Consider the following 14,436-nt stretch of genomic DNA (forward strand, 5'->3'; position numbering starts at 1 on the left):
ATAATTTTCAAAAAATTATTCTGTCTAGCTTTTGACAGAAGAAAGGAAGTGGTCCATTTAAAATTATACTTTTTGATAATAGCTGAAACACCTAGTCTTGTAATGCTAGGGGATTCACTTACCTTCCAAGCCACAGACTTTCCATTCTTAAGATGGTAATAACAATATTTACCTTGCAGGGAAGTTGAGAGAATTGAGATAATATAGGTAATGCATTTATACAAAGTGACTGATACATAGCTGGTTTATAATAATAATAATTATCTCTATTTTAAAGGTAGAAAAACTGCAGCTGAGAGAACTAAGTTATTTGTCTGAGAGAACATAGCTAAAAAGTGGTAGAGACAATTTGAGGGGAGCTGTCTGTCCCCATATTGCTGCCATGTTACCCCCCAGGGAAGTCATTAAGTTTTTTTGAATGAGGGAATGACAAATCAGTCTGACAGTGATATGCAGAGTAGACTATAGTGGGGAAAATGTGATGGTAGGAAAACTTGTAATTAGAATATTTCAATAGAGCAGGTTAGCATTCATCTGACTCTGACCTAGGATAGTGGGAGTAGACACAGACAGAAGAGGAAAAATGCTAAAGGTTACAAATGTAAATTTTCTAACATTTGGCAATGACAAGAGTTGTGGGAAGAGAAAAATCAAGGAGACAAGAAGTAGATGACCTGTGTGATTAGGAGAATGAAAAAGCCAATCGCAACAGGAAGAAGAGAAGTTTATTTGAGATATTGGAGGTAGAAAGGTGATGAAAATTTTTTGAATATGTTGGCTGGGGTGTCAGAGGGACAATTAGATGGCAATATGAAAATCAGCAGAAATTTGGAGTTTACGGTGGCTCTAAACCTAGGAGCATCATTCTGTTATTTTGGGGAGGTAAGTAGCTGGGTGTTTACATAGCAAACATGTTTTTATTTGAGTTTGATTATCATGGGAAGTTTATGTGGCTGATAGAGATTATGGAAGCTGGTTCCACCCAGTCAACTACCCTTTGATGTCATTAATCTATGCAAGTCAACAGCTAGGTGTACCATCATCTATAAACTGTGATAGTTGAAATCACGAGCCTACTTCAGATTATAAAATGAAAGTAGCAAGTTACAAGATTCTTTCGCATAAAACCTTGAGAAGCTGCAAACTTCCAGCTATGAATATTTTCTTAAATAAATATTTTTTCCCTTGCCTAGCTGGTTGCCAATCAAAATATGTGCCTAGAGGACTCAGTTTAGCCAAATTTCTTTTTCCTAAGTCTTCAAAGAACAGTTTTGGCCTTTTCTCCTCTGATTAGTTTCCAAAATAGAAGTGAGAATTGAAATTATAATCTACTTTTATCCAGTTCCTGCTAAATCTGTCAAGGAAAGATTATGTAGAATAGGAATCACGTACAATTGTTGAATTTCCTGTCATTTGTAAAGGAAAACAGAAACTCATTTCTCCACATGGTGAGTGTGTTGACTTTAATTCTACTTTGTGTCCATAGTATTTTTATACCTCCCTTGTCTATACTGCATATAAGTGAATAATAATAAATTTTTTTATTGAAGTATAGTTGATTTACAATGTCGTGTTAGTTTCTGGTGCACAGCATAGTGATTCAGTTATATATATATATATATATTCCTTTCATATTTTTACCTTTATAGATTATTATAAGATATTGAATATAGTTCCCTGTGCTAAACAGTAGGACCTTGTTGTCTATTTTATATATAGTAGTTAGTATCTGCAAATCCCGAACTCCTAATTTCTCCTCCCCCCATCTTCCCCTCTGGCAAGCATAAGTTTGTTTTCTATGTCTGTGAGTCTGTTTCTGTTCTGTAAATAAGTTCATTTGTGTCACTTTTTTAGATTCCACATATAAGTGATATCATATATGTCTTTCTGTGTCTTACTTACTTTACTTGGTATGATAATATCTAGGTCCATCCATGGTGCTGCAGAGGGCATTATTTCATTCTTTTTTATGGTAGTATTTCATTGTACATATGTATGTATTTATATACATACCCCCCCCCACATCTTCTTTATCAGTTCATCTGTCATTGGACGTGTAGGTTGCTCCCATGTCTTGTCTATTGTAAATAGTACTGCTATGAACATTGGGGTGCATGTATCTTTTCCAGTTAGAGTTTCTTCCAGATACATGCCCAGGAGTGAGATTACTGGATCATATAGTAAGTCTATTTTTAGTTTTTTTAATGAATCTCCATACTGTGTTCCATAGTGGCTTCACCAAATTACATTCCTGCAAACAGCCTAGGAGTGTTCCCCTTTCTCCACACCCTCTCCAGCGTTAAAAAATTTTTGATACCAGATCCCACAGTGTAGTTTACTAAAGTGTGTCTTTTTCTCTTCCTCCTCCATACTGTCTCTTAGCTAAAACTAACTCTGAGGTGTTTCTTTGTGCTGACCCTGAAGTGTCCATATATGGTTAGGTAACTTTGGGGATGAACTTGTTTTTCCCAACTTTTGTATGACAATAAGGATTCTGAAAAATATGGAAGAAAAGCAAACAGATGATGTCACAAATTTCCTCTTGCCATTACCAGTTTTTAACAGGCCACCATCCTATATTGGTAGCCTAAAATCTTCAAATGTTTTGCCTTTTTTTTTAATTTTCCTATAGTGAATAATTTTTGGAAACTGCCTTCACACAATGCCAGGTACTATTCTAAGCATCTTTATAATTCCAATGCATCTTCTAAAGTTTTTACTCTAGAAATGGGCTATGTTCTGATAGAGAACAAGGATTCTTAATAGCTCAGGGGCCCTTATTCTCACTTCTTTCGGCTATAACTTTAATCCCGTCCCAGTGGGCACTCCTAAATATGACAGGATGCTATATAAGTGTTATAAAAGTCTTCCTTATCACTCTCCTGTTTTTATTTATTCCTCATATTGTGGCAGCTCAGCTTAAGTTACTTATTTTAAAAAGGAATATCACGTGGTTGTGATCCTTTATTGGTAGCTACAATCTTAAATGTTTTTGTCTTCTATTTTTCTATTTTCCTACAATGAATAAAAATCACAAATGAAGAGAACTTAAGAGATGATTCATCTAGTGATTATAGAAGGTCCACATTGCCTTTATTTGGAAACTGCTGATACTGGAAATGTGTAGAGTTTTGCGTAAAACATTCTGACTTCCCAGGCCACATCACAGAGATGTCAGAGATGCTGTTTGTCAGTCCTTGGAGACATTGTCAAATAGGGTCGATGCAGGCCCAAGAGTTTTTGGCTGGATTGAGGGAAAATTCATGGAAACGTATTTTTCTTCATTTTAACTCCCATATTTTCAAGCTCAGGAGGCTTCAAAGGAAATGTAGGAAAGCATGAAACCATGCAGAATGACATGCTGAAAAATTCTGGCCCAAGTTCTGCACAGTGAAATCTGCAAGTTATCACACGGATGGGGAAGTTTTCTAATATGAATACTGTCTTCCATTCTGATTTCCTCCTTACCATTTCCTGCTTCCTTCTGTTGACAGCCTTATTTACATCACTTTTGAGAAGCTCAGTAGCCCGGAGACTGTATTATGGAGACTGTTGGGAATGCTGGTGAGGTTCTGGAGGCTTTGTAACATTCCTGAGAGAGTCACACACACAGACATCACCAGGAGGAGAATTAAGGCATCATTTTATTAATATCTGGGCAAGAACAAAGGTTCTCATGTTTGACTATTTTGTACAAGTTAGTTTGTAGCAGAGACTGTTGGAGGCTTTGTTTTCTCCTTCTAGACCACCATACTTTACAATTCTCAAATCTTAATCCTGAGAGAAGAGTCAAGGTTCAGAGCAAGGTCTGGTACAGACTGTGATTCAATTTTAATAAAGCAGAGTTGGGAAAGAGAACTTGATGAGCTTGGCCCATGGGGTCTGTTTACACTAGGTCATGAGAAACAGAAATCATGTTAAAGGATGGTACCTAGACTTAGCTTCTTTGAGATACTTCATCATGGCCAACAAATAGATTTCCAGCCCACACGCTATCTGACATGTAAAATTAGCAACTCTCCTTTCTATGGTGGGTAGCAAAACTAGAAAAAAATTACGAGTAACTAGCTAGAAAGGACCAAAAATGTTTGTTCTTCAGCTTATACCACTTTATAGTTATCCTTTAAAGATTGGCAAGGAATGATGCTGAGGCTGTTACTCTTCAGAAATCTAGCAGCCAGCAAGATGACAAGCACTCTTTGACAAATATATTCTGACAAGTAGACTATCTCAATATAAAGTATTTAAAGTTTTAATTTTCTTTTGAAGAGAGATTTCAAAGGATCATTATAACCAAAAACATTAATTACTAATGAGATAAACTGGTTGTATAAAGGATTCTAATTCTCCACTCCTCCTGCCTCCACACCCTTTGAAATACTACTTTGAAAGCAGGTTCCATCAAGGAGTAGAATCTACTTTCTCCACTCTTTAATTCGGAGCTGGCCATGAGGCATCCTTGGACCAACAGGAGGCCATGGAAGTCACAGTATGTCAGTTCCATGCTTAGGCTTCAAGAGGCCTTTCACATGTCCACTCAGTCTTTTGGAACTCTGCCACCCCATTGAAACAAACGCCAGAGTAGACTGTTGGAGTGTGAGGGACCACTCAAAGAAGAGCTGAGACATTCCAAATGAAGCCATGTTAGACCAACCAGCTCACAGCCAACTCACAGTTGGCCAGCCATGCCAAGAGCAAGGCCAGCTGAGATCACAGGACTAGTTCAGGTTTATAGGCTGTTCTGTGCTCTTAATTCTTCTACTTGGTCTCACAAGAGTACAGAGTTATCCTCTGCTTCCTCATCTGATTCATCTAAGTAAATCCACCCTCTTTGTTCAGCCAGCCCACTGCTCTAATTAATTTCTTTTGCTACGTCACTTCAGGATTTGTTCATCGCTGTATCCCAATCAATGCCTGACACACATAAATATTTATTAATTAGTGAACCAAAGCACTCTTTAATTTTCTAGAATCAGACTCTACTGACTATAAAAAAGTAATTCTTCCTCCATAAGTGTCGTGATGTGTTTTGTTCTTTGCTACATATAAAAGTAAAAATAGCAATCCAAACTATACAGTGAATGTGCTATTATTTTGTTTTTTCACAGTTAGAATGTTTGCAGGCATGAGCTAGGTTTTTTAGACTTAAAACTCAAGAAAACAGAGGTTAAATCTGGTTAACTGACTTCAGACCATAGACTGTACTTTTTAAAATGAGCAAATAGAAGCTCATAGATTACTTAATTCACCCAGATGATGATGAAATGATGGTTTAGTAAATCATCCTGTTCAGGAATTACCACCAGACAGAAGAGACTATCAGATATATCAGAAATTATAGAGTTGGAAACAGACCACAATTTTTTGGAACTAATCCTTACTTTTCAGAATATGTCATTTTTTTGAAAGTCTCTTGATCAATATGATTTTTTTCTCCATTCTCTGTCTACTGGTTCAATATCAAATTCCATTAAAATTCCGTCCAGATCGTGAAGGAAATTGCATACCTCAGGAACCAATTAAAGCTTAACTTACCTCCTTCTGACCATCCCTCAGCAGCTGTTCCCAGAGAAGGTTGGAGGGAGCTCAAAGAAAAACCACCTTGGAATAGACTCACCTGGAACTCATGGACTCCAAGCGAGTCTGCATTGCTGGGGGCTCTGGCCTTTCTCTGAGCTGTGATTTCACTTAGCTTGAGACAGCATTCTGAGCAGGGTGCTAAAGGGGAGTTTAGAGCATAGATTAGACATGGTTTTTACCCTCAGGAATCTCACAGTTTAATGGAGGAAATAAGATAAACACACAGTCAATTAAGAGAAATTGGATACATATGTACACATAAAAATATTGACTTAAGTTTGGGAAAGAGGACATAGAGGCAAGGGATTTAGATGCTAATCAGGAGAGTCCTGCAGACTTTGCAGCCTTCGTGTGCGCATATCTACGTGGATAGAAAGCTCTCTGTGTGCTGAAACATAGGAGACAGCTGTTCTGAGGAGAGATTTCCTTGTTCCTCACACCCCCTACCCACAAATGGCCCTAGACTAGGAGGAGCAACTCTGCGCAGAGACTGTAAGTCAAGTCCATGTGACTGACCAGCTGGCGCATTGGACGATACCATGGAGGTATTTTCACTTGGCCTTCTAGTCGTCTGAAATTAGCCAATTTAGAATGTACTGTATTTTCTGTCCCTAGCTCTTAACCCATCAAGTGAGGTAATGCCAAACAGTTTATCTCTTTCACTAAAGACACAACACTGATATAGTTGACAAAATGCTTATATTGCCCATTGTTGGGAAGGAATACTAAATTTCATAATAGGGGGAAGCAAACTTGATATTTGGTCTCCCAAAGCCTATGTTTCTTCAGAATTTATGGCCAGTACCATGCGTGCTTTTTGGCACAGAATGGTATGCACAGCCTAGGCTTTGTAGAAATGCTGCAGAGCCCTGGGGGACCCCAGAGAGGCTCATCCAGAGGCTGCCCCATCCTCTGCTCAGTTCTTGTACTTCTCACATCCTGTTGGAATAACATGATCCAATTGAACAAACAAAATAAAGCGAAGCAAAGTAATTGGTGTCTTTGGGCAGCTGATGAATGGCTTATTTTTTTGATTTCCAACATTGTTTATAGAGTTAAAATTCATTCTCTCTCACTTTTTTCAGGCTAATCAAAGATCATTTTTCCTTCCCCTCTTGTTGAGGGGAGCTGGGGGAGAAGAGACAGATGGTATCGTTTGCAAAAGGAAAGCTGAGAGATCACACATATATCTTTCAGCTTTGTGGCAAATCGGATGCCAAGATTCTGGCTTGAAGTGTGTAGTGCGATGCAGGCACAGAGGCAGACCAGAAAGGGTGAGGCCAGTGTGGAGGGCAGTGTAATAAATTGCCGTGGGCTGATCCAACAGCAGAACGTGGGAGCTATTACTCTTTGGCAGCTATTTTATTTTTCCCTTATGGAGTTTCAGACCTGTCCTGTACACTGAGATAGCTTTCATCTAGTTAAAACTTGTGCCGTGTTTAAACTTCCTTCAGATCCGTGGAGTTGGAGGGAGGGAAAAAAGCCTAACATAGCCCATAGCACACTGAAATGATGTTGGGGGTGGGAGAGGGGCAGTAATTGTGCCCAGATAATGTTGTCATACTTTGTAAAGCCTTTAATGCTGGAATTTATTTATTAATGATGCATGGGTTATTACCCGCCATCTGTCTTGTGTTAGCAGTGGGCTGTTTCAGATTATGGTAATGTGTTTCTGATTTGAGTTGTGTTGAAAGCCAGAACAAGGCAGCTCATGTGCAGGCCTCTTTGAGGCCTGCTGTTTTCAATTCCTCTTCACAGAAAGGGCTTTTATTTGATTTGTTATGGGGACTTTTTCTTCTGTTGCCAAAACAGCTGCAAGCCTGGAAGGGAATAAGACACAGGGCCACATCAAACTTGTTAGCTTGTAAAAAAACGGAATGTTCCAGGAACCAAAAAAAAAAAAAAGGATGTGAGGATGTGAGAAGGTAGATGGATGGAAGAGGGGTGGGGCTGGGGAGAAAAAGCTTTAGTGGTCTTTCTGATTGGCTTTTATGTCAAGAGTATGTCAACATACTTTGTGATTTTAAGTATTATAGGTCAGATTGCTATGTACTTAATTTATTATGCCCATCTACACCAAACAGAATGGCTTTCTTTTGACTAGCTCTAATAGTCTTTATGCTAGTACAAGGAATAAACACAAGTCCCCAGCGACCCAGCCATCCTCCTCCAGCCATCAAAGCATACACCCAATAAATAAGCCTGGGTTTTTTTAATGTACGGAATAAATTCAGATTTGTTCATGAATATGAAAAAAAAAAGATGAAATAGGTAGCAGGCAAGCTTGCCTGCTGTGAATATTCACCCTCGTCTGAGTTCTTTGTGTCTCCCATTCACAGAGCAATGGGTCAGCAAACTATGTTTCTAGACCACTGCTATCCAGTAGCAATGTTGATGAAAATGCTCTGTCTGCTCGGTCCAGTATGGTAGCCACAAGCTACATATGGTTATCAAACACTTGACATATGGCTAGAGTAACTAAAAGAACTAAATTTTTAATTTTATTTAATTTTAATGAATTTACATTTAAGTAGCCATATGTGGCTAATGGACACCATATTAAAAAATGCAGTTCTAGGATTAACTAAGTAAGTGAAGAGGCTGTTTCTTCTTTCTGACACAAAGTGAAGGCATTTTATACCAGTTATGGTCATAGCCAACTTTCAACATTGAGAATTAGTTTGAAAAATTCTTCTCTGTTGTACTCTTCAAGGTTAGTAACACTAAAGCTTTTTTGCAAAGGTCACTGGCAAGTTCTCCCTTGAAGCAAGTTCATAAATGCTTCCCCCTATTGAAATATGGATTTACAAGAAAACTCTATGCTCGTATGATAAACAAATAAACAACCATGAAGAACTGTAACCAGACTTCTCAAATAATAACAAATCTACTAATGCTAAGGATATTCAAGAATTTGTCTTAAATTTACTGGCAACAATTCTCTCAATTCATATTAAACACAGACTTACTGTTTCTGGAACATATGGTGTGTTCATGGAGAAGCCCAAAACCAAGTGAAGCTGACTTTGGGCACACAAAAACTACACTGTCCAGATATTAATTAATTCATATTTTAGAAATTATGAGATACTTGTTAAAACATATAAACATATTTGGCAATATCTGTGGTTGTCAGTCTGCTTTTCCATGGCTTTTCCATTGATGGGAGAAGAGGCTAGAGAGAGAGATAATAAGATAAAGAGATTTAGCAGGGACAAGGTATGTGTTCACTATTCTCTGATATCTTTGCTGCCCAGACACACATTTAGATTCCATTTCCCAGCCACTCTTGCAGTCGTATGGGACCATGTTAATAGTTTATGAACTAAATTCTAGTGAAATCTGGGTAGAAATAATATATACCATGTCCAGACCTGATATTAATGTACTTCCTGTGTAGTCCTCCTATTTTTGTCAGATGCAGAAAATTGGCAAAGACCTGAGGCCGTAGAAGATGGTCACTATGTGACATGAGCCTTGATCTCTGAAAGACAGTGGAGCAGAGCCATCTCTCCCAACTAAGATCACTTAGCTTTAGACTATGACTGAAAGAAAGAATCCTTGTTGTGCTCAAGATGACTGAGATTTGGAGGATGTCTTTTGCAACTTAACACTCTGACTAATACAAGATGACATCTTAGAGAGGTAGTCAGGCCAGACAGAACTTTCCATAGTGCGAACTTCATGTTAATTGCTCTGTCATTTAACTTTGCTGTCAGAACCTTACTTCCAACAGTGTAGCAAAAATTGTTCATATTCAGGGAAAAAATTTACATTTTCTAAGTAAACAAGATGCAAATGTATGGAATGCATGGTCAATTTATGTAATATATTTATTTAAAATAAGGCATAGCACTGCCATGCAGATGAAAATATAAGCCAAAACATTCTTTCTGTATAGTAAAGTCCAAACGGCAAGCCAAACATAGGTCTAAGTGGTGTAGCTCTATAACAGCATCGCCTGCATGGCCATAAAAGTGGTCATGGCTTTGCTCCGGAGGCTTTGAGAATTTTTCAGGCTCTTCCTACCATCCTCCTTTTGGATACTTCCACTCTTCGCAGTTCTGCCCTCACAACTTCCCTTCTACCTGGATGCTCTCTCTCAGCTCGTCCCGTTCAGAGTGATGACCCAGCTAAATGGCCTGCTTGGCTTGTTATTTTGGATTCTCTGCAATATCCTGCTTAACTTCTATATACTGAGTTTGTAGGCTTTTTCTGTCTTGTCCTTCACTGACCTGAACTCCTGGTACATCACCATCTTAGCTCAGAGCCTCTCTCTATAACTCTAGCTATCTGGTGTGAGAGCAGGGGTTCAGACAAAATAATGATGAGAAGGTCACTGAGAAGGTGTTATGAATGTTTGTGTCTCACTAAAATTTATGTGCTGAAGCCCTACCCCTCAATATGGTGATATTTGGAGATGAGACCTTTGGGGGTTAGATAGGTCCTGAGGGTGAGGTCCTCCTGATGGGATTAGTGCCCTTTTAAGAAAAGACACCAGAGAGCTGGCTCTTTCTCTCCCCACACATGCACAAAGAAGTTATGTGAACACATGGCAAGGTGGAGGCCACTTACAAACACAAAGTAGAATCCTCAGAATGAAACCTGCCTTGCCAGCACCTTGATCTTAGAAATCCCAGCTGCCAGAACTGTGAGAAATAAATTTCTGTTATGTAAGCCAGTCTATGATATTTTGCTATGGCAGCCTGAGCAAACTAACACAGCAGGTGATTTAAGTAAGCAAAGATTATGTTATCTCCCTGGTAGCAGTTTATAAGATAAATGTGGACCACATGCCAACTAGGATGGAGAGGTTCAGCTAGCCAGTACAGACCATTTTACAATCCAGTGGACACATTAAATTTGATTTTAGAATTCTCCCCTTTCCTAAAATAATGTTGACTTCTTCCTATTAATGTTGTTTAACTTTTTGCTAGTTTTGATATATGTCATTAAGTTTCAGCTTGTATAATACAATCTTACCTTGTTCTAATATCACTGAGATAAGACATTGATTAGGGCTGAAAACACTTCAGTTGTTTTTGTTTCTTAAGTATTGTTGGTAGACCTATTCTCGTGTCTATATATTGATTAGGACAGCTTGTAATATATATTAATATATATTTCAATTTGGAAGTTGCCTTGTAATTCATAAAATGGATCTAATCTTATGTGAGTCCTCAAAGCCACATTTTGTAGTCAAAATATAAGGTTATATACCCATATATACAAGGTGGATAAATCAAGGATACCCAAGAAGAATGTTCCAAGACCCAGTCTGAGAAACACCACATTATATTAACCAGTGGAGTGATTTGGAAGAATTTAGAGGGGAACCATTTGTTATTCTGATATGCGATGATACCAAAATGTGTTATGATCATGAAAGAGCAGTTTGTTGGAATAAAAACTAAATTTAAAGATCAAACATTTAAAGTCTGGAAAGACTAACTAGTTAAGATTTTTAAACCTTATTTCTGTGTATCAAATGATAATGCCCAGTGAACAGATGGAGGCAGGAAACTTTAGGTCTGTGCCCACATCTATGGAAAAGCAATATAAAGCAGGAGGCCTGGAGTCAAACTATCTTTTAAAGGATATTGGCATATTGGTAGCTTGAATCATATATTATGCTTCCAACTTGGTGACATTTTTACATTGACTGAATAAATTACTGAAAAATACCTTGTATTACTTTGATAATCAAATTATTATGGAATACATATTTAGACAACATTTTATCATTTTAAAACTTCCTTTTTTTTAATATTATCAAAATGCTAAAAAGCCTGCAAAACCCCACAATTCACTAAATATAGACAGGAGACAGAAATAAACTTCATGAATTTTAAGTTAAAAAAAATGTCAAAATATAAACCCTAAAGTAAATGTTCCCATAAGGCTAGTTTTGTCGGCATTGGAATCATTTGCTTTATTTATTCAAATGATGAACATAGAGTTGAAGGAAAGAACTCAGGCCAATTAATGTTTCCCATCCCCAATATATATAGAAAAAGCATGAGATCTGCAGCGTTTCCAAGAGGTGGTTAGCTATGCTGGTCTTTGGACTGTTTGCCCTTTTTTCACTCTTGCCTTTTTGTTTCCTAGGGATGGTAATCCCCGCAGGCTGTGTATCACAGGCCCTATTAATGCTGGATTCCACCTGGATTCAGTCAGTGGGTGACACTGGGGTGGGGGGAGACCAGAGAGTATGAGCATGGAAGGAGGAATTCTATCTCTGCCTCATGCCCTTTGCTTCTAGCAGCCTCTGGATGTAGCTGTGTGCCCTCCATATTCTATTTCCCACATGACAAAACCTGGCGTGATTCCATATTCTTCCTGGAATCCTTGCCCCCCAGGCAGCCCCTAGCTAACTTGGCTCTTCTCTTCACCCTTTCAGAAGGAAGTGGCATCGTCTTCCTGTTTGTCTAATTCCTGGGTTTTCTCACCACTCCCTATATAGCTCCCCTGCACTTTCATCACTTACCTAGATTAAATTCTCACTATTTTTAATTCTTACAGAGGCCAGTCCAACCTTAACTGATGCAGTAACTGTATTTCCTTTAAGATGCCAAGTTTGCTATGCTTGTTAGTTCCCCTGCAGAGACAAATATAAAAATGTACAGTGGATACGAAAGGAAGAACAAAACACCAGATATTTCTGTAGGGCTAAAGAACTCACTCAGTTCAATAAATTGAATGCCTAGATTATATGTAGACAATATTTATTCTTCCTTAATACACTACAATTCACTGGAAAATGGATAGGTCCATCCTAAACTTAGTCTAAGGCAGGGCAAAACTTGAAGAACCTAATAGGCTTTACTACAATATTTATTTATTTATAATATTTTTACAACATTCTGTACTCCAAAACCACCTTATGTTGACTAGACAGTTTAGGCTACTACTGGTATAAAGTTTGAAGGTAAGAGAGATTTCTATAAAATTTTCCTTTTTGCAACCACCAGAGGCTGAAAATGAGGTTCAGTAAGTCACTTGGTTCCTAAATCTAACACTACCAAAACAAGCTAAGCCAAAGGAAAAGAAAATACAACAAAATAATGGGCTGATAACCGATATTTGACGTAATGCAGCAAGTGGAGTTTTGTAATATCTTAGTATCTTTACCCTTACAAAAACGCCCTAGCAGGGACATTATGGAATCATCAAACTAAAAACCGACCAGTCTCTATAATCCTCTACTGTGAATGATTTGATAATGCCCAAGCATCAGTGTTACATCTGCTAACCTCCAGTATAGTTACCTCAGCATCTCCTTTGGTAATTTTAGCAAGAAAAGCCTCAGGCATGTTTCTCCTACTTTTTTTACTGTTGTTAATTCCACCTGTTCACATTACCTACAATACTTTAAATATAAATATATGTATTTTTCTCTTAAGTAGTGTAAATTATTTTGCTAAACAAAAACCTAATTATTCCCATGATTAATACCATTTCCTGTCTTAGCTGCTAATAAAGTGAAACGTAAAGACATCATCAACAATAGAGCCACAGGAAATCCCATTCATGGCTGGTGGGAATGCAAAATGGTACAGCCACTTCTGAAGAACGTTTGGCAGTTTCTTACAAACCTAAATATCCTCTAACCATACAATCCAGTAATTGAGTTCCTTGGTAATTTCCCAAATGAGGTGAAAATTATGTCTACACAAAAACCTGCACATGGATATTTATAGCAGTTTATTCATAATTGCCAAAATTCATAAGCAACTGAGATGTCTTTTACTAGTTGAATGGATAAACTGTAGTACATACTGACAACAGGATATTACTCAGCACTAAAAAGTAATGAGTTATCAAGCCATGAAAAACACTTGAAGGCAACTTAAATGACAAAAGCAAATCTTAAAAAAACTACATACTATATGATTCCAACTATATGACAGTCTGGAAAAGGCAAAACTATGGAGACAGGAGAAAGATCAGTGGTTGCCAGGGGTTTGGGGGGAGGGATGGATGAACAGATGGAGGACAGAGGATTTTTAGGGCAGTGAAAATACTTTGCATGATACCATAATGATGGATTCATGTTCTGTTATACACTTGTCCAAACCCATAAAATGTACAGCAGAAAGAGTGAACCTGAATGTAAACTATGGACTTGGGGCGATAACAATAGGACAGTCAGCGTCTGTCCAGTGATTGTAACAAACCTACTACGACGGGAAGTGACCTAAGCTGACTACCTTATTTGTTCACCTAAAAGCCACTAGTCGCTCTCACAACATTCACTGATGTCAAAACTGAGTCATGTCAGGAATCAAAACATCCTTACTTCTGATTTGTCCAACGTTGTTTAGTATGTAGCCCCTCACACCTATGTATAATATTCATGGTTTTGATGATTTGCATGCAGCCCAGCCCAGAAGTCCTGTACTTGCAGTGATTTATAACAACTGAGGCCTGGATTTGAATGAGACAAGCAGAGGTGCTGGTCGTGATCAAACACAGCCTGCAGTCCACGTCTACAGCTCAAAGCAGTTTTTCCCTCTGTTCTTCACCTGAACTCACTATGGTAGGTGGTAGTCATCGTCATTTAGGACGGAATGTAGCCTTGGCTAAAATCAGAATGGTATCTGACACACAGTAGGAGTTAGATCTTTTCTGGATTGATGACTCACATCTCCATCTGCCATTTTTCTTGTTGCACGACTTTCCTGTACTTCTATTTTTCCCTTGCATGAATTTTGCTTCAGTGCATTACACAGAATAATTATCTGTTAGTGTTTCCTAACAAACCAGTGTCTTCTTTCAATAAATATAAATACCAAGTGTTCCTGGATTCTGGAAAGTTCAAAATAAATATCATAAACACAAAATAAATAAAATCAA

This window comes from Vicugna pacos, chromosome 4 (assembly GCF_048564905.1).
Source record: "Vicugna pacos chromosome 4, VicPac4, whole genome shotgun sequence".
In the NCBI taxonomy this organism is placed as follows: Eukaryota; Metazoa; Chordata; class Mammalia; order Artiodactyla; family Camelidae; genus Vicugna; species Vicugna pacos.